General features: G+C 43.8%; 1 protein-coding gene across 5 annotated transcripts in view; it reads right to left on the bottom strand.

Annotated features, from left to right (window-relative positions):
* LOC103815302 (calcium-activated potassium channel subunit beta-2) overlaps window positions 1–22,484 on the bottom strand; it is a 129,807-nt gene that overhangs the window by 106,898 nt on the left and 425 nt on the right. The gene's annotated exons all lie outside the window — the stretch shown is intronic.

Below are 22,484 nucleotides of genomic sequence, written 5' to 3'. Positions count from 1 at the left end.
GGGCAGTGAGAATAAATGCAGATTTTCAGTGATGGCTTGACTTCTGTGCTCAGATCTCTGGTGATCCCGTTGGGATGCAATTGTCTGTTCCTCCCAAGAACCAAAAGGCAATTCTGTTCCATTAATCACTCTGCTAGCTGGCTTTTAATGGTCTTATCAACACGCCTTCTTGTCTGCAAACTTTCCATCTTTGAAGTGCTCTGCCTGCTCACCTCTCCCCTTAATTTGTTCCTTTTATGGAAAGACTCTGAAAACTGCAGAATTTCCTCTTTTCCCCACAGACTCCAAGTCTGATGTGCTTTCCAGATTCTCCAGCTGCTCAACACTAGTTAAGACTGTGCCAGCTCGTCAGATAACTCGTTTATTTCCACCCCCAACCCCAGAGGTTTGTGTATACAAAGCTTCAGTCATAAAAATTGCATGGGTCCTGAAGCTTGGCAGACACACCTTAGGACAGCAGCAAATACCTTTGCTGGGTTAAAACCAGTGATAATACTTCTGACCTTTTTTTCAGTACTGAGAGTGAAAAACTAATAGTTTGTATGATGGAGGAGTGGATGAGCTTATTTAACTGAAGCGGGTTTGATTTAGCACGAGGATTTTGCAAGGGATTCAGCCTCAATACAGCCTTTTGCAGTGCTTTAAATCCCTCCTCTTTCCTCTCCTGAGCTTGATGTAGTTATGCTTACACAAGGAGGAAGGTGTATTCTGCAACTTACACTTTGTTCTCCAAATGCACCCGGGAACCAGGAGTTAATCACACCCACGGACCTGCTTGCATATGCACATGCATGCAAATGCACACAGGCAGTGCATGCATGGTTTGTTTTCTCTCTGCCCTTTCTGAAGGCTCTGACCTTGTACCAGCTCTTCTCCTGTGGCTACAGAGCTGCTCCTTCCAGAGCTCTGCTCCCCACAAACAAAAGCTTTAGCTCCTCACCAAGTACCTGTGAGCCTGTTCATGGATCCTGGCTTCCCTGGCTGCCACCAGACCTCACCACACGCAGGGAATCCTTCAAAGGTCAGCTCCCACAGGGGCTCCTTTGAAAGGACAGCAGAAAATAGTGATGCTTTTCACTTAAAGCATTTCCTCAGCACTGGATCCTGTCTACAGAGGGGCATGCTGGAATTCTGAGCCCTAAAAGCACAAAAAATTCTTGGCTTGAGTGCAACCCTCAACAGAAATGCCCACTGTGGTTGTGGCCACTTTGCACTGAGCTGTAGAGTACAGATCTGGAGTGGCTGCAGGCAGCAGGATGTCATCCATGGAGGGGAGGAAAGAAGAAAGGGTAAGGCAGTTAGAGCACTGAAATCCTGCCTTTACTGCATGCAGGCTACCTGAATTGACCAGATTCAGCCCAAAGTATTTTCACATCACAACATACTGCCATAAATATTAGTAAACATCTACAAGATCACCTCTGCATTATCAGCATAACCCCCTGATCTAGAATCTTACACAGCTGGGTAGAGATGGACAGAATCTCACACTTCAACATTGACAAAATATCTAAACTTTTTGTGATGCCTAGAAAATAGTTTAAACAACGCAGTAAGTTTGTTCTGAGTCATAATGGACAACAATTAATGACAAGGGCACCGTTCCTGCCCAAATCCCTAAAAGCAAAAAACAAAAGCCTTCCTGGTATAAACACAGAATCATACCATATTTCTTAATTCCACCCCAAAACCCTTCAGATCCTCAGTCCCACTGGAGAGCTTTATATTTATCAAAAATCCAATAGATGAAACAATAAGGCACGGCAGAACCCAGCCTGACCAAATTAAAGCCTCTGAGAGTCTCTGTAAATCCATCACAGAGCATAAAAACCATTAATTTATCTCCTGGTTTCGCATCCTCCTGACAACTGGGTATCCAAATGCATCATTAGTGGCCATTTCTTTGCAGTGGGTAGCTAAAAGGGAATTGGGAGGGAAAGGCTTGTGCTTCCCAGCACAGACCAGGGCACCTCCAGGAGCTGCACGTGGCTGCAGGTTTCTCTGTCCTCTTGGCCAAGTTCTTTAACCTTTTTCTGCCCCATCTCCCTCTCTGCCCTGGATAACAGCTGCTGATTTACTTCACAAGACTTTTGTGAAGCTCCATTTTTCAGTGCCTGTGATGTATTATTTATTGTCAAAGACATAAACAATCACATCCTGAGGTTGCTGAGCACATCACCTGCATTTTGATTTCTGCCAAAGCCTGTCTTCCACTCAGACAAACCTTTTCTCCTACACCAGCATAGTAATATTTTATTACAATATAATATAATTTAAACAAGTCAATATGCATGTTTGGGGCCATGAAGTCAGTTCCCAATTACTGATTATCTGGATCAGGGGAGGCTCAAGGGAAAGCCACTGGATATGGGATGCACTGGTGACTAAAATTTACTGTTTGTTTTGAGGACTCTTTGCAAGATGCTTAAAATTGGTGGTCCTGTCAGTGTCTTCAGCAAGGTGTTACTCATGTCTGAAGGACAGATTTTAGGGTGAGGAAATGCCCTGCTCAGAGGCTTGAAGAGCAGCAGGATAAACATATGTGGAGAGAAGCTGAACAGAGCCCAGATAAAACAGTTCTATCTCTGTTAAAGCTAGATGGGGTAAATGTATCTGAGAAAAGGCACATAAAAAGAAGTGCATTTTCTATAAATCTTGGTCAAAATATTGACTTGGTTTTCATATTTTTTCTTCTGGGGATTCTGGTCTATCAGGCTTCCTTGTTCCTGTTACAAAATGAGATGACAAACTAGGCAGTGGCTAGATTTAACATCCTGACTGACCTTATCTAACTGACCTTGCACCAAAACAGCACAGTGTGCTGCCAAATTTTCCAATTCTCTTCAGTATCTGAACTCTCAGGAGGTCCATTTCCTAAATAATTCTGCATCTGCTGACCTTATCTCACTGCCCAAAAGCAAAAGTCCCAGTTAGGCAGTGGGGGCCTGCTCAGGAATGCTCAGGAATTTCAGCCTGCTCAGATATGGGTGAGCTCTGGGTGCAAAGCTCTTCTCTGGAAATGCAGAAGCACTCAGCTTGTGGGTGGTGGGGGTTTGTAAATCACAGCAAACAACAAAGTCTGTGTCACTGAAGTACCTTTAGCTTCCAAATCCAACCAAGAGCAAGTGTTTAACTAAAATCCTGCCAAACTCTGCAAGACTGAACATCATTTGGATGATACAAAGCTTTGCAATTTTAAAGATGCATGGCTTCAGTTTGGGGAGAACTCTTCTCAACACTTCAAAATAAAACAGAGAAAGTTAGAAATGTGTCTTGTGACTCTCCAGAATTTTTATACTGTTTCACTAGTTATGCAAGCCAAAAAAGGGTTTAACACAAAATAGCATTGACTTTTCAATCATTAATGGCACAATCAACTAAAATACATAATCTGTTGCAGTGTTTGTAAACACGTGCAATTAAAGTGGGATAAGATTCAATTATAATGGATTATGTGTGCATAATAATGCAGATCATGCAATTCTTATTAGTTGGGCTGTACCCTGAGCTCGGTTCAGGAGGAAATTATATTGAAATGCTCTCTAATGAAGAGGAAATTTTAATGGGAAGACAAGGTTGAAAAAATATTACTCAAAGCAAGAGGAATGAAAGCATCCGGAGGCAGAATACAAATGACAGCAATACAAAGTCATTTGACTCCATCTCTGGCTTTTTGCAAAGATTAGGATTCACACTTGGCAGCTGCTGGGAACCAGGCAGGCACAGTTTGCCCCACTGGTTGCCACTGTTCCCAGAGCAGGTCTGTGCTTCCTCTCCAGATGAGCTCCCCACAAGCTTTGCTCATTGTAGGAGTTTCACCTGGTGCAAGAAGAATTCAGCTGTTTTAAAAGTGCCTCCTTTTGGACTGCTACTTTTTTGGTGGGGGCAAACAAAACTCCCAAAAATGCCTTAATTAAATTAATCTCCACTTTTTTCCTCTGATGTGTCAGCTTATATCCAAGGTCGATATGCAGCCATCCAACCTTTCTCTGTTCCATCATTCATGGAAGGTGCTTTACTTCACATCAGTTGGTTTAATTAACTATCATTAGCAGTGGGGGAGGGCCAAACTACATTTTCTAGTGTGCATAAAATTACTCCTGAAGAGAGTGTAGGTGATATAGAGCACATAGGAGCTGATCTCAGCTAAAACATTGCAGCCCTTGTCTCCCTCTGGAAACAGATAGCTCACGTGCTGCTGTACACAGCCAGCTACAGAGGGCTCACGTGTAGAACAATGCCAACTGTGCTGCACTGATTAGTACAAGGCTTTGGCTCGACTTAATCAATATTTGAGAGGTGAAAGCAATACCACGTATGAAGGAAAACAAAATAGATGAGAGAGCCAAACTGCTGTGCTGCATCAGCCACACAGTCCAGAGGTGGCTGGAATCCTGCAGAAGGGTCTGTAAGGGCTTGGAAAAGGCATGGAGGATGTCTGCTGTTGGCACAGAGCATAAAGGTGAGCTACTGTGGAGTGGTGACAAGTGACTGGAGGTATGGGAGATTAAACTGGAAATTTTACCCAGAGAAGAAAACCTCTGGGGGTGTCTGGTCCCACGGTACCACCAAGCATTAAATCTCTCAGATAATCAAGGGGAAAATTGCCCAGAGACCAGAATCCAAATTCTTCATTCTGAAATCAAGGGGAAAATTGCCCAGAGGCCAGAATCCAAATTCTCCATTCTGAGCAAATGCTCACTGGAGGAAATTAGAAATATATGAAGGAAATGGTACTGTCACCTTAGCTCACAGGGAACAGTAGTCTCATACATATTCATACACTCAGTGCTCCCATGTCACCCCCGAGGGGGATTTGTGCCCATCCCAGGGAGAGCAGGGGGCAGCACAGTGATCTCCTGGCTCTCTGGGGGACTGGGTCATCACCCTCCATTGCACATCTTCTGGCTTTTTCTTCACTTGAACTTCCAGTGTTGCAGCACTTGAGAGTTCCCTCGTCAGGAATTCTTTCTGGATATTTAATCTGTTTCCCTTTCTCATTTCTAATTATCATACTTCCTTTCACCCCCCACCACTTAATTTTCCCTGTCTTTGGCATTTGTACCTTTCAGCACTGGATTGTAACATCTCTCTGTAGCCATTTTTCTCTGAGTGTATTACAGATTCAGTTCTCCCAGTACTGATTTAGTTCCTTTAATCTTCCTTTATAAATGAATCTCTCTATCCCCTTGATAATTTTTGTTACTCTTCTCTGAACTCACCACGATTTTTCAATATCTCCTTGCTAATGAGCTTCCCAGAACTGAACACAATGTTCCAGGTGTAGAAAGAGCAGAGGAGCACAATGGTGATCTGAACCTGTCCTGCCCCAAGCTGCACTGCCCCTCTGCTGCCATAGCTCATTTCTAGCCTGGTTCTAACTTGTGTCCACAAGTTTGAAGAGAGTAGATGGAATTCACCTACTGTCTTTTTTCAGATGTTTAGCAGGCAAATTTTAAATTTTCTTTTTTTTTTTTGGCAACTATTATTGAGTATGCACATCTGTCCTGAAGACTGCAGTCTGAAAATGTCACCCATGAGGAAGTCAAACCCTGCCTTATGTCACTAACTTAGAAAATATCCAAATTGTACAACGTGCTGGGGTGGAGATGGGTTTTCCCAAGCTTTCAGGCTCACAAGACTCACATCCACAGAAGCAGACACACAAAATGATGAACCCAAACCTCCTTTCCTCCTACCAATGAAAACTAATGATCTGTTTGTTCCAGTAAATGGGAGAACTGGTCACAGTCTCCTGTTCTGTAACTAATCCTGAATGCATTTCATACTGTCCTGACCCAGCTGCTTCTCTCTCTGGATCTGTTTGCATCTTTTGTGGAGGATTTAATTCCTCCCAGTTTCATCTCATCTGCATATCTTATTAAAATGTTGTTTCCTTCACCATTTCTGGATGAACAGTGAAGATATTAAATATAAATTAGGAGTAAGCTTTGTGGTTCTTCTACAGCCTCCTCATCTTCAGCTCCAAGCTTTGCCTCTCCCTGTCAGCCTCTCTTTATGGCTTTCCAGCCTGTTTTCAATTAAGACAGTGTTGATCTTCAAGCTGATTTAAATTAATTTTTCTAGAAAGATTTCATGAGGCACAGTATCAGATGCACTGCTCAGATGCAAATATATTACAGCTCCAGCATTCCCTTCATCCCTTCATTTTCTGGTTCTATCAGAAAAGCAATCAAGTTTGCCTGGTGAGATTTATTCCTGCTAGAGTGGAGCTGCTGGAGGCCCTGTGCTGCTGGCCCAGCTCTCAGGTGCCAAACACCCACGACCAGAGCTGTGTCTGAGGAGCTGGATGTGCCAACACCTCTAAAAACAGGTGTTTGGGGGGCACTGGTATGCTCATTCTACACTGTGGGCACAGCTAACTGGCAGTTCTGGCATTATTGTGCCAATGCAAGACCAGGGGAAAATACTGACCTGTGACTTCTGTTCCACCCAGGGACCCCTGCAAGGAGCATTTGATGGCCCTAATTGTGCCACCTGCCTTTGTATTCCTCACCCTCAGCACCTTCCAGAGCAATGATGATTAGTTTGGAAAGGGTATTAGGTAGATATTCAGAAAAGAGTGTTTGGGATAATTTATTTCTCACTGTAAGTGTCTGTATAGCCTTTTCATTAGTCTGATTCTTAGTTTTCTGGTGGCTAATTAGGAGGAATAATCACATGCAGCATGGCATTTTCATCACTTCCCCCAATAACACAGGCTGATCTGTTTCAGCTGATTTAGGTATCAGCTCATTTGCCTTGAAGTATTTTCTCATATGCTACTAAGAAAAGGTGTTTTATTGGCTTTTCCTCATTTCTGAATTGTTCACATTTCTTTTATCTGTCTCATTAAAGATAGGTTCTAGTCATCATTATTTTCAGTTTACTAATTAATGGACATATCACCTGTCTAGGATTTGTGCTTGTCTTCCCCCGATACTCATGCAATAAGAATCTTTCATATTCCCTTTAAACCCTTTGACAGCATTAATTCACTCTGATTTTTTTTCCTATCCTTATCATTCCCTGATGAGCTTTAAATGAATCTGTATTCTTGTTTGATTCCCCTCCCACCGTTTCCTTTCCTGTACAGGGTTTTAACCTCACATCTTTGAGCAGTCCCTCGTGAAGTGACTGCAACTGTGGCAGCTAAAAAACTTTTCTTGTACACTTATTAATCATGCAGCTTGTGCATCCTGCCTGCCAGGCACACTGGAGGGGTTGTTTCTGGAAATGTTCCCTGGTGAATTATGGGTGCAGGGCCTGGCTCAGGACAGGGACACTGCCACTGGGTCCTCCTTAGCTGAGCATCCTCCCATGGGCCAGACAAGCTGGCTCCCTCCCCAAAATATCAGCCATTAACTCTCCTAGAGCAATCTGCAGTCCCAGCAAATTCATCAGGGTCCTTCAAAGGATCCCTGGCACACACCTGATCCTCATAAAAAACAGTAAAGTAAACCTCTTGCTGTCAGTAATTAGTTACTTAAATAATTATTTCTTTAAGTAATTAGTTAATATTTGTATAGTATTTTGAAGGAGTTAAGTGCTCTGTAAGTGCACACATTATTTTTGGCATTTTAGGACCCTTTCAGTGTCTGTGGGCAGTTCCTGGTTCCCAGCATTAATGAATTATGTGACACTGCTTAGGGGTAGATGTGTTTAGCAGGAAAAGATTAGTTGATATCTCTCCCCACACTCCATGAAAATAAAACAAAAAACCACCCAAACAAACTTACTGTTTGCCAGGAAAGGGAATATCCACCTTAACCACTCAGTTAGGGCAGCAGAGAGCCTCATCCTGGGCCCCTGGTCCAAAGTGGGCATTGCTGGGTCCTGGGGGTGGGGAGCAGAGCTAGGACAGCCTGCCCCCTCTGTGTTCCAGCTGCAAACCCTTCCCTCACTCCATCGTGGCTTGGTGGGCTAAGGGAAAAGGCAAATTCTCTCCTTCAGGCCATGTAAGTAATTACATTTTTTACTGTCACCTCTAAAGTGGGAGTTCTGATTATGAATGATTTTGTTTTTTAAGAGTCACTACATTTCCAGCAGGGACACTGTGAAGTTATTCTCAAAGTCAGGCTATCAACATATTAAGCAGCCTCTTGATGGGATCTGTCTAAATCAGGTGGAAGTGGTGTTTGTGTTGGTTCTGTTTATGTTGTTCCTACAAACTTACTTAAAGTTCCTGGCTAATTCATTATTCTGGGAGCCTAATGCAAGGCAGCAGGTACCACAGTTCCCCTGCAGAGCCTATTTTCAATATTAATTATCTTGCTGTGCGTTAAGTAGTTTTTGTTTTTGCGTTAAAAGGTTTATGAAAATTAGATTATTAAAATGATAAAAACTAATTTTCTCAAGTGTAGCCACTCTGCAGCAGTCAACTAAAAAGAGAAAAATATGTGCACTTAGTTGTCTTGGAAAAATGGCACCATAACTAAATTATCATATGTGGAGGAAGGGAACAGTGGGAAAGGCTGCTTAATGACAAACGTTGTTGCTGTCCTGCTGGCCACACACTTGTGCTGGTGTGGATGGGTCTGCTGCTCATTTTCCTTCCCAAAAAAGCAGATTTTTGTCTGAGAGATTAATTTCAGGATATGACAGGAATGGCTATCCCTTGGGAACGCACCACATCTGCTGCCAAGCTGAGCCCAAGGTGGCAGCAGGGTGAGCTCTGACTGCTCTGTCAGGAGGAGAGGGCTGATCAATCCTGCCTGGGCTGGCTCTGCTTTCAGGGCACCAAGCTGGGCTGCCCTCTTGCAGGGGCAGCTGTTCCTGGAGGATGACCTCATGGTCCAAGGAACCTCTTTCAGCAGCAGCACTGCTGTGCCTCGGTTCCCTTGCTGCAGAATGATGAGGGAGCTCTGAAGGAGAGGGATAAGTCCCAGCCCTGCCTTCTGTGAGACTTTGTTATTAGCCTGCTAATGCTGACTGATATCTGGTTTCACTCCTTTGCTCTTTATCCCCGGTGACATCCAGAGGGACTCTGCAGAGCTGGCACAGCTTATTACAATATATTGCTAAATCTGGGGCTGTTGGACCTCAGCAGAGTTGTTGGTTTAATTTTGGCCCAACAGCAAACTCTGAGGTGAGGATTGGATGGTTAAGAAAGATATCTCCATCCCCTTCCTCTCTGAGCCAGGGGGCTGGAAGTGTGATCAGAGGTGGCTGCAGCTCCCAGAGCCCTGCCAGGCTGCCAGCCCACGCTGCAGTTTGCTGTCCTGTCACCTCTGCTGCTTCCATCACCTGTGGGGTGAGAGAGAACCAAGTGGGCAAAGCAGCAGCCATGCCATCCCCATTCCCTGTGCTCCACATCCTCCCCTGTGATGCTCCCACAGAAGATCCTTTCCTTCCCCCACCTCGTTATAAACACGAACTTTTAAGTGGCATAACACATTTTGTTATGACAAAGTTTCCTGCCTGTCAGGCAGAGGGATCTGCAGAGAATTTGCTAATGCCAAAGCCATGGGAATTAATGTCACTTTTATCTTCAGCAGTTGTCACCCCCATTGCACGTGTGAGGATGAAACCAAAAGAGCAAAAGGTGCTTTGTGAGATACCAGAGTAAGCCAAGAAGCTGAGGAATAGCAAGAGAATTGCTCTGATTATTTTTCATGAAGCAAATATCCATTTTATGTGGTCCTGTAGTGTTTTCTGCATTTTGGAACACTTTCCTTCAATGACTAGCATTCTAAATATCATTTTTTTTCTATGAGGTTGTTATTGTTAGTGTTATGAACTGTTTATTTGTTGATATCATGCAGTTTTCCAATGTCCTAGAATTTATTATGGGTATTAGAGATGCCAGTGTTTATCCATTTTACACCTTCATTATCTGATCTAGCCCCATCATTACTCCAGATACATACAATGGCATTATCCTTGTTGTCTTGTTTCATTACAATTCCCCTTTGTTAGTGCTTTATTTCTAAGAAATAATTTGTTAGAAAATGTGCTGAGGCATAACCAGACCCCATATTACATATGTTTGGATCTCAGGCATTTGACAGAAAATATCTGTGGCTGAGAGGTGGCCCAGCATCTGTTTCACATCAGTGTTCACAGACTGGGCCAACAGCACAGTTAATGCCAGCCCCTAACAGCCTCTGAGAGCCTGGAATATCTGTGGGGGATGCCCAGCCTCCTGCATGTCCACAGGGAAGGCTTCCCCCCGTGTTGAATATAGTCTCTGTTCTCAGAAAATGAGTGATTTGTCCTATGAATATATGCCTCACCTACAGTAAAAATGGCAGGTGTGTGTTTGATCTTTTTCCCTTAGTTCTTCTGAACTGAGCCTCTGTTGTGTGAGCTACACTCAGCGGTAGAGAGGGGAAAAGAGGAGAGAGTGGGGTAGGAAGAAATTAAAGCAGGGTTCAGCTGCCTCTGAGATGGACACAGATGTCACCCTGTCACGGTGGCAACTGTTAGATTGTTATGCTGAGGAGGATTTTAAGGATCAACTCAATAAAAAGTAAAGTCGGTATGAGAATGCAGAACACAGAGGGGCCAGAAGGACAGCTGTGACATGTGTGACATGAGGGGACTCCTGATAAAGGAAACTGCCTGTCCACCCTGGGCAGAGAAAATGTGCTCCCAGCCTAGGACAAATCACTGAATGTCCTGCCTGAGAGAAAGCAGAGGAAAAGTTGACCTGAATCCATTTTTAGCAGTGATTGTTCTTTTGACTGAAAGTGTTTTCCAGCTACAGGGAAGCTGCGCTTGGCTCTGCCTTGCTGGATTCCCACCAGGTCACCAGTGTGAAGTGGTGTGATGCCACCAACAGTCAAGGAGGACAACCTGGGCTTGTTCAACAGCCCTTCCTCTGATTGCACTGTGTACTCATGGCAGTCATTGGCCACAAGTAACACAGAGTCACAGGAGGTCTTGTAAGAGCATCTGCTGCAATAAAAGCAGATTATTGTATCTGTGTTTTAGGGAAGCTTGCAGTGAGTCCCAGTTACTAACCCCAAACACAGCCCTTCATTCCCCTTAAAGGCTGGAAGGGAAAAGTCCCAGTTTCTCAGCTTGTGAGGTGTCATTAATAAACCCTTGGAGAAAATACCAGAAACAGTGTTTTGGAACAAATGACGTGATTAAAAAAGTATATTTCATCCAGCAAGTAATTATCACACCCGCTGACATTTGCTAAGATATAATTCAGTGAAAAATAGAACCTGTGTTTCTGCTATAAATTCTGGCTCAATTCCCACAGATACCAATCCTCAATCTTTAGCCAAAATTTGCTGAGGCGTTGTCTGACACAGAAAATGGACTCTGAGTTCTAATGTAAAAGCTAATTACAGGAGGTACTGCAAGACAGGGCAAGAGATGATGCCTGTAGTGTTTAAGAAGACAGGGTTTGGTATCCATTCATTTCCAGAAAAAGACCTCCCAGATATCAGTAACACTGCCTTAGATGCAGAGCATGCCCACAGACACATCCTACTCCAGTACTGAAAAGCATAAACTGCCTTCTCTCCTCTTCACTCAACCCCCAAACACCTGCAGCAGTACCAACAAATACCATAGAAATTAGAAATAACATTCCAGTTCTGAATGCAAAGAAGCTGGGGTATGTCTGTTCACACAGGGGGAGGTGTGAGGATTTGGCTGGTAGGTGAGAAGTCAAGATTGATTCTATACAACTTAATATTTGGCAAGCCTGTCTATCTGTTCATCAGGAGTGGCTTCATGCCTGGGCAGAGATGGCAGCTGGGTCAGTCAGGGCAGCAGTGCCCATCTTGGGACAGCAGAATATTGTGGGGAGCATTAATGTCTCTGCAGGCATTAGGACCTTTGGCATCAGGTCTGGATTCCCCAGGTGCCTTTTCCCTGCTTAGCACCAGGAGGCTGCACTCTGCTTTGACAGTTCAGCCTGCAGGCTGTGTGAAACTGCCTAGGAATGAGGGGGCTGGCAAAGGAGGGATAGCTGTGCCCGGCGTGCTGTTTATGCAAGAATTAACACCACGCTTTAAAAAAAGCACATTTTGGTGATCCAGAGCTGCTGCAGTTTCCTCCTGCATCATGAAGAAGTTGCTGCCATCCCTTTCCCGTTTTTCCTGCCGGGAAATCCATAGCTGGTAGTATAGCAGCACCTAGAGGTGGATTCCAGGGACAACCCTGCCCAGGGGGCTCTGCACGGAGGGGCACAGGGGGCTGAAGAGAGGTGCTGCCAGGCCCCAGGGAGCACCCACACAACTCCAGGGCTGTGGCAAAGAGTGTCCCAGAGTTTCCTCAGTGTCCCAGAGGATTTGGGGTTAAAGCAGAACGGACCCAGCCTTCCTGGAGCTCAGGACCATTCCTACCTTCTATATCAGACCTGCCAGATCTGTGAGACCAAAGAGAGCACCAGAAATGATTTCTGGGGGATCCTTCTGATCATTGACCTACCCAGTAGGAAGGGAAGGAGATAGGGCAGCCAATTTTTACTCAGTGACTGCTCCTTCTCTCCTTGGACCAGAGGCTCCTTGTTGGCAATCCCTGCACCCCTGGCCTGCCTGTACCCTTTCTCTGCTCTCAGAGCCTTTGCTACAATCCTCTGCCTGCTGTGTTCTCTCAATACTGCCACAGCTCCAAGGCAGCCCTGGGATCTCCAGGGCCAAGTTATCCTGGAAAAGTCCTGTGAACAGCTCTGCCCCATGGAAGCAATCACACCTTGTCACTGAATAATCCTGTCCACTGTAAGGCTCTTTTCAAGTAACATTTTGTGTGTGTGTGTGTGTGTCTAAGGATCTTGAAATAAAGCAATTAAAACTTCTCTGGATGTCAGGCATGTCATCTGATGCAGACCTGGTCAGAGAAGGGAGAGCCTTGCCATCCATGCTGACATGGTTAGCCATTGGAAGTTCCCCTTGCAATACTCAGTACCCTGGGACACAGCTGGCTTCTACATGGCTGTTTCTTCCAGCTTTTTCAGAAAGATTAAACGGTTCTTTATACCTGGTATTTTCTTCTTTTCCCCATAAAACTTGTTTTCTATTCAAATTAAGTCACTTCTCTGACATTAGCTGTTCCATAAGCCAAAAAAAAAAAAACCCAACTCATCCTTTGCAGCCTTTTGCCAATGCTGAGGATCTGCACTTGCTTTGGTATTGAAGCATTCTGGAGAAAATAGGGATGCTAGAAGTAGTGCAAAAGGAAAATGAACAAAGCTGCCCTTCCTACATAAGCAGGGATGAGGGGGAAGGATGAGCATTGATTAAGCTGACGGTTCTGCTAATGTCAGTGTGGACACAGCCACTTTCCTTCCCTCTGCCAGCAGCAACTTCAATAATAAGATGCAGAGGGAGAAGGAGGGAACGCTACTGCTCCCAGCGCTGCTGGCAGTATTCAGATGAGAATCTGGTGGTGTGATGGATGGCCATGATGCAAAGATACATAGTGATCAGTGCTCTGGAAATGCAGGCAGATTGAGTAGCACTGTGCCTGACTGGTCTGAAGGTGACTCTGCTGAGAGACAGTGGTTAGATGCTAATCTCTTCTTGCTCCCCACAAGTAATGTTTGTGCAGAACTCACAACAGTCCCTGCAAATTTGCTGGCAGGTTCTGCTCTCTCACTTTGGCCTAGATCTGCTCGCTGGGCTCTGGGGCTCACAGGCAGAGGAGAATTTGGTCCTGGCAAGCCAAGGTGCACATCAAGCCTGGGCAGAGCAGAGTGATGCAGCTGTCCTGTCTGCTGCCCCTGGGCCCCAGGAGCAGGCTGGCTGAATGGCACTCTTGTCTCACCATGGTCTGCAGACAAACTCGATTCTATGGGAGTCTTTTTCCTCATTTTACCTTCCTTCTGGCAGGTAAGCAGGGTTGGTACAGCTCTGCCCAAGCACCTGGAGCTTCAGGGCAAGGCAGTGGGTTCCTGGTGGATCTGGAATGTGCTTGCAAGCTGTGTGAGATGGGACAGCCTTTGACAGATTCACAGACACCAGTTAGGGCTGGATTGAACAGGGATAAACCACAAGTGAGGAGTGTGAATCACGGTGACTGTGCCCTGTGCCTGTACCAAGCCTGAGGAAGGAAACTAAATCTTTTTACACCCACAGTTTTAGCCCTGAACCACCACTTTAGAAAAGGAGGAGGGTGAGGTAGAAATACTGTCCAGGCTGGTTGGTGTTATTGTTATTGTTGCACACTGAGTTTAATTGTAGTTACAAACAGTGCCCACCAAATCTTCTACCTCACATGGTGGCTGTTAAGTCTTACATTAGACTGCTGGACCAGGATTTAGGGCTCATTCCATCCCCTTTCATGGACAGATTCAGATCAAGTAATAGATGTTTCTGGTTTTATAAAATTCATGTGTATTTGGCAAAATTAGCTGTGATGGGCAGCTCTGAGAAGAACCATTCACATGAATACCCAGATATCATTATTTGGATCCACATCTCCAAGGTCGTTATGAAGAGGTAATCTTTGACACCTTTCAAGGCTATTTCCAAGTAGGTTTCTTCTTGGAAAGGAGTATAATTTAAATTTAGTTTTAGTTTTAATTCTGTAGTTTTAGCTTTAGTTTTAATTCTGTAGGAGTGAAATGGAAAATTATTTAACATCTCCAACATTAGACTTCACATACAGAGCATTGTGGATATCTGTCTCATGTCTCCACTTAGCCAGGGGCACTGTCTTTGCTGTCTCTTTCATCCAAGGACAAAAGGAATTTGTTAGGATGGCAAATGTTCTCCCATTCTTGCAAATTAGCAGTAGTGCATCACTACAGAAATATTCCATGCTATCTGGATTATGGCAATTCAATTTCTATCAATGAAAGCTGGTTTCTAAACTAATATTTAAAGAAGATGAGAGAGAGATGTCTACATGAGGGGCATTACTAAACAGATGCCAGTATTTATTTTTCTGACAGAGATCCTGTTTCTCCTGAAAGGGTAATGTACATCTATCTTGCAAGGAGTTTCCTTGGAGGGTTTAAATGAAGAGTGAAGCTTTGAGAACAAAGTGAAAATGGAAGAAATATACTGCCACAGGAAGATCAAAAATGAGGCACTTGGGGCTTCAGAGAGTTATCATTAATCCCCTCCTGCCCAGAGGGCATTCCTGTGTGACCATCAAAGTGACACACATGCAGCACTCTGGCAGATTGCCACATCTCTGGGTTTGATGGACTTTGCTCTGGGGATGGCTAAACCTCCAGCTGTTCAGAATGGCAGCTTGTTTTCCTCAACAAATTCACTCCCATGTTTATCTGACCTATCTGGGCCACAAAAGTCGATTGTAAATCGTTTCAAGTGTGTTTTCAACACCTTTTCCTTACCAAAACCTGGAAGCTTGTCCTGCCTGAGCAGAGCTTTGCCTTTAGATTAGGATCAATGTCAAGGCTGGGTTGTACTGCCTAAGATTGCTGTTGTACTTATGGCTTAACAAAATGTATAATAATGTTCACCTTATTAACATGGGGGGGAAATGCAGGTGTGTGTCTGTCTGGTGTGCTGATAAGGCTGTGAGGGTGACATTTACCCCCAGGACAGCACAAAGAAGTCCCTGGTTGGTTCTCTGAGGCACTACTGCCCAAGCAGTGGCATGGCAAGAACATGTACTTCAAATAGGTAAAAGGAGGCAAAGGTCAGAAATATACTCCAAGAGGCAAAGTGAGCTCTTCTTCAGAGTGAGGAGGAGCTCAGGGATAGAGCTGAGGGTCTCACTGAACCAGCAGAGCCTGAAATGGTTTGGTTTTCTTCACCTCATTAGCTTGGGCAGTCTCCACATCAAGGGATTTAGAGCACTGAAAAACTGTTTAATAGTAACTGACAAAATGGAAGCATTGATTTTGAAAATGCTGCACAGGTATGATAAAAGAGTAGGTACGTGATGGATGACAGAGAGATGTGGGAAGCACTTGTTTGGCTTTGTTTGGGTTGAGTAAAAGATGAGAGAGAGGGAAAGAAAAGGATCTCCTACCAATATCATGAATATGAGCAGTGTGAGACACACCCAGACCACATAACAAATTTCAGAGGCTCCTTTCCCGCCCTGTGCAGCTGCACACAGATACAGGGATGGTTACTAAGACAATAGCTGACACCTGCAGATAAAATGCTTCTTTGCTATATAAATAAAGAGTGAGCTGGAAGCCCAGCTCATGATTGCAAACTGGGAAAGAGCACAGATCTTTCCAAAGCTACTGCCAATCCCCTTACAAGGACAAGATTTGACTCCTGCACGGACTCAAGAGGAACCCATGACTCAACTCGTGGATCTGCACTGAATTGCATTCACAGGTTTTTATTCATTATGACTCCTAAGCTCCAAAAATAAGAGCCTTTCAAAAATAAAAAAAAAATTAAAAAGACACCTGGGGGGTGATATTAAAAAACTACCCACAAACCAACCCTTCTGAAATAATGGGAACAACTCCAAATATTTCTCAGCAGTGAAAGAACTAAAACTCAGGTGTATTCTGACTCAGATAAATCTTAAGTTTCCCCTGTGTACAATTGAGACTGAAAATTGGAGAAGGGCTGATGTGGGGAGATGAAAGTTTCCTCACCAGATGAGAACTTGGCTCTTCTTGCTCAAATACACTTATTTTCAAGATTATTTGCTTTGTGATAGCTCTATATCCAGGGCTTTCAATCTCTTAACAAAATTCTTGAGCACAGTAAATGCACTGCAATAGGATTCAGGGGAATATCACTGGAGACAGCAGGGGCTGCTGCTGCCAGGGATCCCACCCAGTGTGGGTGAGAGTGGAATGGATGGAGTTTCCTCTCCCTTTGCTCCTTTTCCCAGTGCTACCAGTAACACACAGACCAGTGCTGCATCATTTCCAAGCAGCCTCAACACTGGTGAGCTCATTATCCTGCAGGCAGGCAAGGCCAGGACACCACCAGGAATTCAGGGTTAACTGCATTAACCTGGCTCATGTTTGAGCACGCTGACAGCAGCCTCTCAAAAGAGACCAAAGTTCTCAGGGCTCAGCTGGAGGATAAGGTCAGGAATTGACATTTTTTTATAGCAGTTTTTAGAACTTCTGCCTCCAAACATGCAGATGAAGTCCACTCCCTCACTTAAAAGTCAGTTTTGTGCTAAGAATTCTAATGTAATGAGGAACATGTGCCACACAAGCAGTATCACAGACTAGGGTGGGCAACTGGGTATTTTCTGCAGAAGCTGTGAAATGGATAATGTTGGCAAGCACAACCTTGTCTGAAAGCACAGGCAACAACTGGCCATGCATGGAGCCTGCTAGCTCTCCTCCAGAGCTCATGGCTGCTCATGAATGCAAACAAAACAGTCCAAACTGGCCTCATCCAAGCCAGAATCCATCATTTGTCTTGTTTGGTGGCTAACACAGGGCCAGCTGTCTAGTTAGTGAGACAGAAGCATTAAGGTAGAGAAATCATAGAAAAGAAACACTGGGAGGTCCCTCAGGGGTCACTTGGTCCATTTACTGCCCCATGGAAGTTCAGCTTTACCTGCACCACTTCTCTCTGTTTTGCCTGTTTTCCAAAATAATTTCCAGAATTCCTGAATCACTCATCACTCCACCAGGTATAAAGTTAAAGATGTGCTTCATGAAAAATACAGCTGTTCAGCCAGCAGCTTCTCTCTAGGATGTTAACCTGATGTAGAACACCCACTGTGGGATTTCCTAATTCTTCCAGGAATGGTGCTGATCCTTTGGGGACATGCAGATCTCAGGACTGGGAAATGGGAGATACAGGCTGACATTTGCTGTGAGGGTGTTGTGGGGAATGTGCGGAGGTGAATTTTGGCTGGGTGGGGCTTTTGGCCTGAAGTACTTCTGCAGTTGCCTTTAAGACCTTGAGTGGAACAAAAGGGATTAGGCACACACTGAGCAGCTCTCAGGCAGTGCTCATTAGTGATCCCATTGAGGTTTCTCTCCTCTTTCTTTGCCTTCCCAGGACATAAGGTAAAATTGGACTAACTCTCTGTTTGCTTCATTCTCTTCTTTTCCTTTTGCTTTTCATCCCTGAACACATTTTTATGGTGTGCATAAATATGGCCCCACAAAAGGAACCCCCCAGGCTCAGTGCACCATCACTGGGAGAAGTTTGCTGCATGTTCCGTGGGGAGCCTTTGCCACACTTCAAATCCAGGGATTTCTCCCCAGGACCTACTGGGAATGGCACCAAAGCTGCTTCCTGCAAGCCAGCATCCCACCAGGGCTGTCAGACTGGCACCAGCACAGAGCTCACACCAGCCAGTGCCAGAGCAACAGAAGCATTTAAGGATACCTCCTGCACATTATGGATTTTAAAATTTGCTTTTAATATCTAATGTCCACATCTTAATCCCAGTAAAACAGCTGAGCTCCTAAACACTCTTGTAGGGACTGTGAGTGGGTGGAAAGGAGGAATGTTTGTGAATGGATGTGAGGAAACAGCAGGGAGATTTCACAGAAGAGGCAATTGAGAGCTAATCCCAGGCTCTGCTGCCTGGCAGTGCCTCTGAATGCTCTTATTTACTGATGAGCAGCAATTGACTGAATTGTACTATTTCTGTGTTTTAAGCATTTTCCCAAAACTGCATAGCTCACAGCAGTGTGTGGGACAAACTGGCAATGGAAAGGAGCAATTCTAAAAAATTCATAGGCCTGACTGTCATTTTTATTCCACCTGTACACATAAAGATTTTTAAAAGTAGTTGTAAGGAAAATGAGAATCAACACTCTTGAGCTTACATTGTCTCTTACAATTTGAGGAGCTAGCACAAATCTTGCATTCCCTTCTTTACATCATAAAAATCAGAGAATATTACACTTTAAAAAAATAATTCTGGTCTGGCTAACAGCAGGAAAATCCATGATTCCAGTGCTGGAGAGTAACAGTACAAAACTTATTTATTCATATCAGGTACTGCAGGTTTTACCATCAATTCCTGACTTGCCAGCAGCTCTCTGCATTACTGGGACTTTCTTCCCAGCCTCATATTCCTGTGTTTTCCTAGACTGAAGGAAGATTCCTAATTTGAAAGACATGGCTTGATGTTGACCAGAAAAACAAAGTCTTCCCTGGCAGACCAAAGCAGAGCAGACACATCCACACCCCTTGCTTCCTAGCCCAGCACTCGAGGACTTTCTCTTTTTGGCATCACTTCAGAAGCTTCAAGATTAGAGAAGGATGTAAATCCTAAAAGATTTGAGGCTCTGAGGTGTTGCACTGCAATCTGGGTGTTTGTTGTTTGGGCTCTGCTGATTTTTGTTTGTTTGTTTGTTTGTTTGTGTATTTGTTTTTCTTTTTCTTTTTTTTTTTTTTTTTTTGAGCCTTATGCAAAGTACTTAAATGAGGTGGAATTAGAGACAATGCCAAATTGCTGGCCCAACTCTTGTTTCCTTTTTCCCCCTACAAATTATCCTCCTGTCTGGTAATTGCTCTTGTTTGAGAAGATTTGTTTGGGTGTCGCTCTTGTTGGGGTATTTTACACTGCTCTGAGAATAAGAGAAAGTTGAGGAAGAAGAAGTTCCTGGGGGAAGAGGAATTGAGCTAAAATACTATTCTCGAATTCAGAACATTCACAGATGCCTTTAATACCATGTATCCAAGAGAGAAACATTTCTACCTTTGCCACTATTTCTCAGCAAATCTCCAGAAGCTTTTGGTTGTGGAAGAAACACAGAATATTTCCTCCACTTCCTAAAACATCCCAGTACAATCAGAAATAAATAGATTACTGTTAGTTTCAACATAATTTCATCCTGTCCAGAAATAAGATGGGAGCAAAACCCTTTTAGGTAAAAGCAGAAATTTCATTAAGAAGCAACATGTGAAACACTTTCTTTGTTAAGCATAATTAGCAGTTCAAAGACACTTGCCTTTCAAAGTGTCTGCTTTGATTCCTGCCAGATGCAGAGGCAGTGATATATGACACATATTCATCAACTAACTCTCAACATAAAATGATGTGATGATTTTTCTCTAATTGAGGGGATGGGAAAGCAAGCTTCTTTTTTTTCTTTCTTAAATGAGCTTGAGAAATAATTGAAATGACTGTCAGATCTCCAGCAGCAGGTAGTAAAACACTGGATGGAAGATTTTCAAATTCAGTTTTTGCCCATTCCCAATGTTTCTCTTTTAGAAGTATTTTACTTTCTGACATGTCAGGTATTACTTATAGGAATTGTTTTTGGCTGTTTTTAAGACATCTCCTGTTCAAATCTGCCTGCTGACTTAAATTTGCCATTCTGACAGCTTTCTTTGAGACTCTGTGGCTCTTCTGAAATGCATTCCAGCTGAGAGGTTTCAAAGTAGTTTCATTTCATTTTTGATCTTCCTGTGACTATCAAGTCTTATGCTGGCCCTTTTTTTTCTAGTTGGCTGCTCTGGTGTTTTTTCCTCTTCACTCTCCACTGACTCCCCAGCTCATTTTTATTTTACTGCCGGATATTTTGTGTAGTCTTCCTTAGATGCTGTTTTTCTTAGATGCTATTTTTCTTAGCCTCTGGATTCTACAATTCACATGATTCTGCCTTTTTTCTTTTTTTCCAGAGTAGAATAATTATTAGAATAGTCTAAAATAACCAATAAAATAGCCAGCTAGAATGACTCAGTAGCAGAAGGACTTGTGAGCATGAATTGCTCCCAGCAGAAACCCAAGGTCTTTGCTCCAGCTGAGAGCTCAGCAGAGAAGGGGTGACTGGTCCTACATCACCCTGAGCACCTTGATGTGGCTTTGATGGCTGCAGTAGGTTATTTCTATGTGCTCAATAGGTTATTTCCATGTGCTCAATAGGTTATTTCCATGTGCCCAAAACCTGCCCCTTCAGATTTTACACAGCCCATGGGCAGCATTTCAAGCTGTCCAAAAGGAGAAACTGAAAAGCCAGTAGAAATACTTCCTTACATAAAATTAGGTTGTGAAAATACCTGTTCAGGTTTATTTTAATTCTTTTTTCTGTGTCTGTGGTTCAAGGTTTTAGACACGATCCAGACCTCCCTTCTGGGTTTGTTCCTCACACAGGATTTTCTTTCTCTTCCCTTGTTACCAAATGTGGGACTGCCTGTGTTTTTATCTCAGTAAAAAGCAAAGTTCTGCAGCAAGAAGTGTCCTGGAAGCCTTGGTGAAAGAGGAAGGTTGTATTTTGGAAAAGCAAATGTTCAAAGCTGCTGCTTTGTGTGGAGTGACTCAGCTGTTGGGGCTTGGGTTTGCCAACAAAAGGCAGCTAAACTCAGTGTTTCCATGAAACCAGTGAACAGTCCTACTGCCAGCTCTGCTACAGACATTGAAATCTTCCATCAGCTGCAGGGAACTCTTTGCTATGGAAAGGGATGAATAAAGCCAGAGCACTGCATGAACACCCAGGCAGGGTGGAGGAACCTTGGGTCTGCATGGGAGAGGAGGGAGAAGCCAGAGGTAATGACCAAGAGAAAGATAATTTTTATATCCCCAGCTCAAGGTTGTCCCTCTCTAACACCCTTGCTGAGTTAGTGTCCCCCCAGAAGTTACATTTCCTCCATGCCCCAAAACACAGCTCTGCTCTCTGGTACTTCACAGCATGAGGGAGAAGTGTCTGCTCCCTGTGAACTGGAGAGGAAACTCATCTAAAAATGTGTTGATTCTACATTACTAGAATTGTTTGTAGATTCTATGTTACATCAAATATTTTAGGAATATGTTCATTCTGTTTCATAGACAAACCAGCCCTGTGGTCTCTGACCTACAGTTGTTTGCTATCAGTTTTTTCCTAGAAAACTTATAAATAGATATAAATTTGAAATATCAGTAAACAGGAAATAACAATGTTTTCTTTTTTGGAAGTAGAGTGGGGAAACCTGGCTCCAAACCCCATGAAAAAACAGCAGGAGACCAACATCCCATAGGTGTGCAGGCAAAACTAACATAACCTAAAAGCTTGATATTAGAAATACCCACTGAACAGAGCAGAAAAAAACCCAAACATCTCAGTAAATTTCAAGATTCTCAAAGGATACCTTAGAAAACAGAAAGAAGGAGTGTCAAGAATATTCAGTCCTTAATTGCCTATTTTTGACTCATGTGGAGTCTTGTTTGTACAACACAGAATCATTTCCATCCACCCAACTGCCAGGCATGACACCCTACGAGTAAAAGATCTGCACGTCATCAAATCCCATTCAGAGTAATTTTCCTTCAAAGACTCCATTTTAAATTTCTCTCAAAGTCCAGCTTAGCTCTCAGTACCACGTTCATGCCAGCACCACCAAACTGTACCAGCATTACAGGATTAGGAGCTGGGATCACTTACCCTGTCAAGTCTGGTTTCACACTGACACTTCCAGCAGGGCAGGTGCTATATTTTATTAGTTACAGAGATTCACTGTGCATCCAGAAGCTGCCCTCTGCACCCTGCTTTTATAGCAGGATTCAATACAGCTGAGCAAATACAACCTCTGCATTATATCTGAGGGACAGGGAGGTGATGGGAGCAGGGTAAGTGCTCTCATCAGGTGTAGAGTGCACAGGGAGCCAGAAACACTGAGACACTCTGCAGGACCAGGGAAAAGGAGGAGGGAAAATGTGTTTGAGTCTGCCATAAG

This window comes from Serinus canaria, chromosome 9 (genome assembly GCF_022539315.1).
Source record: "Serinus canaria isolate serCan28SL12 chromosome 9, serCan2020, whole genome shotgun sequence".
NCBI classification, from domain to species: domain Eukaryota; kingdom Metazoa; phylum Chordata; class Aves; order Passeriformes; family Fringillidae; genus Serinus; species Serinus canaria.
The sequence above is the reverse complement of the archived record's forward strand: the minus strand, read 5'-3'. Positions and strand labels throughout refer to the sequence as shown.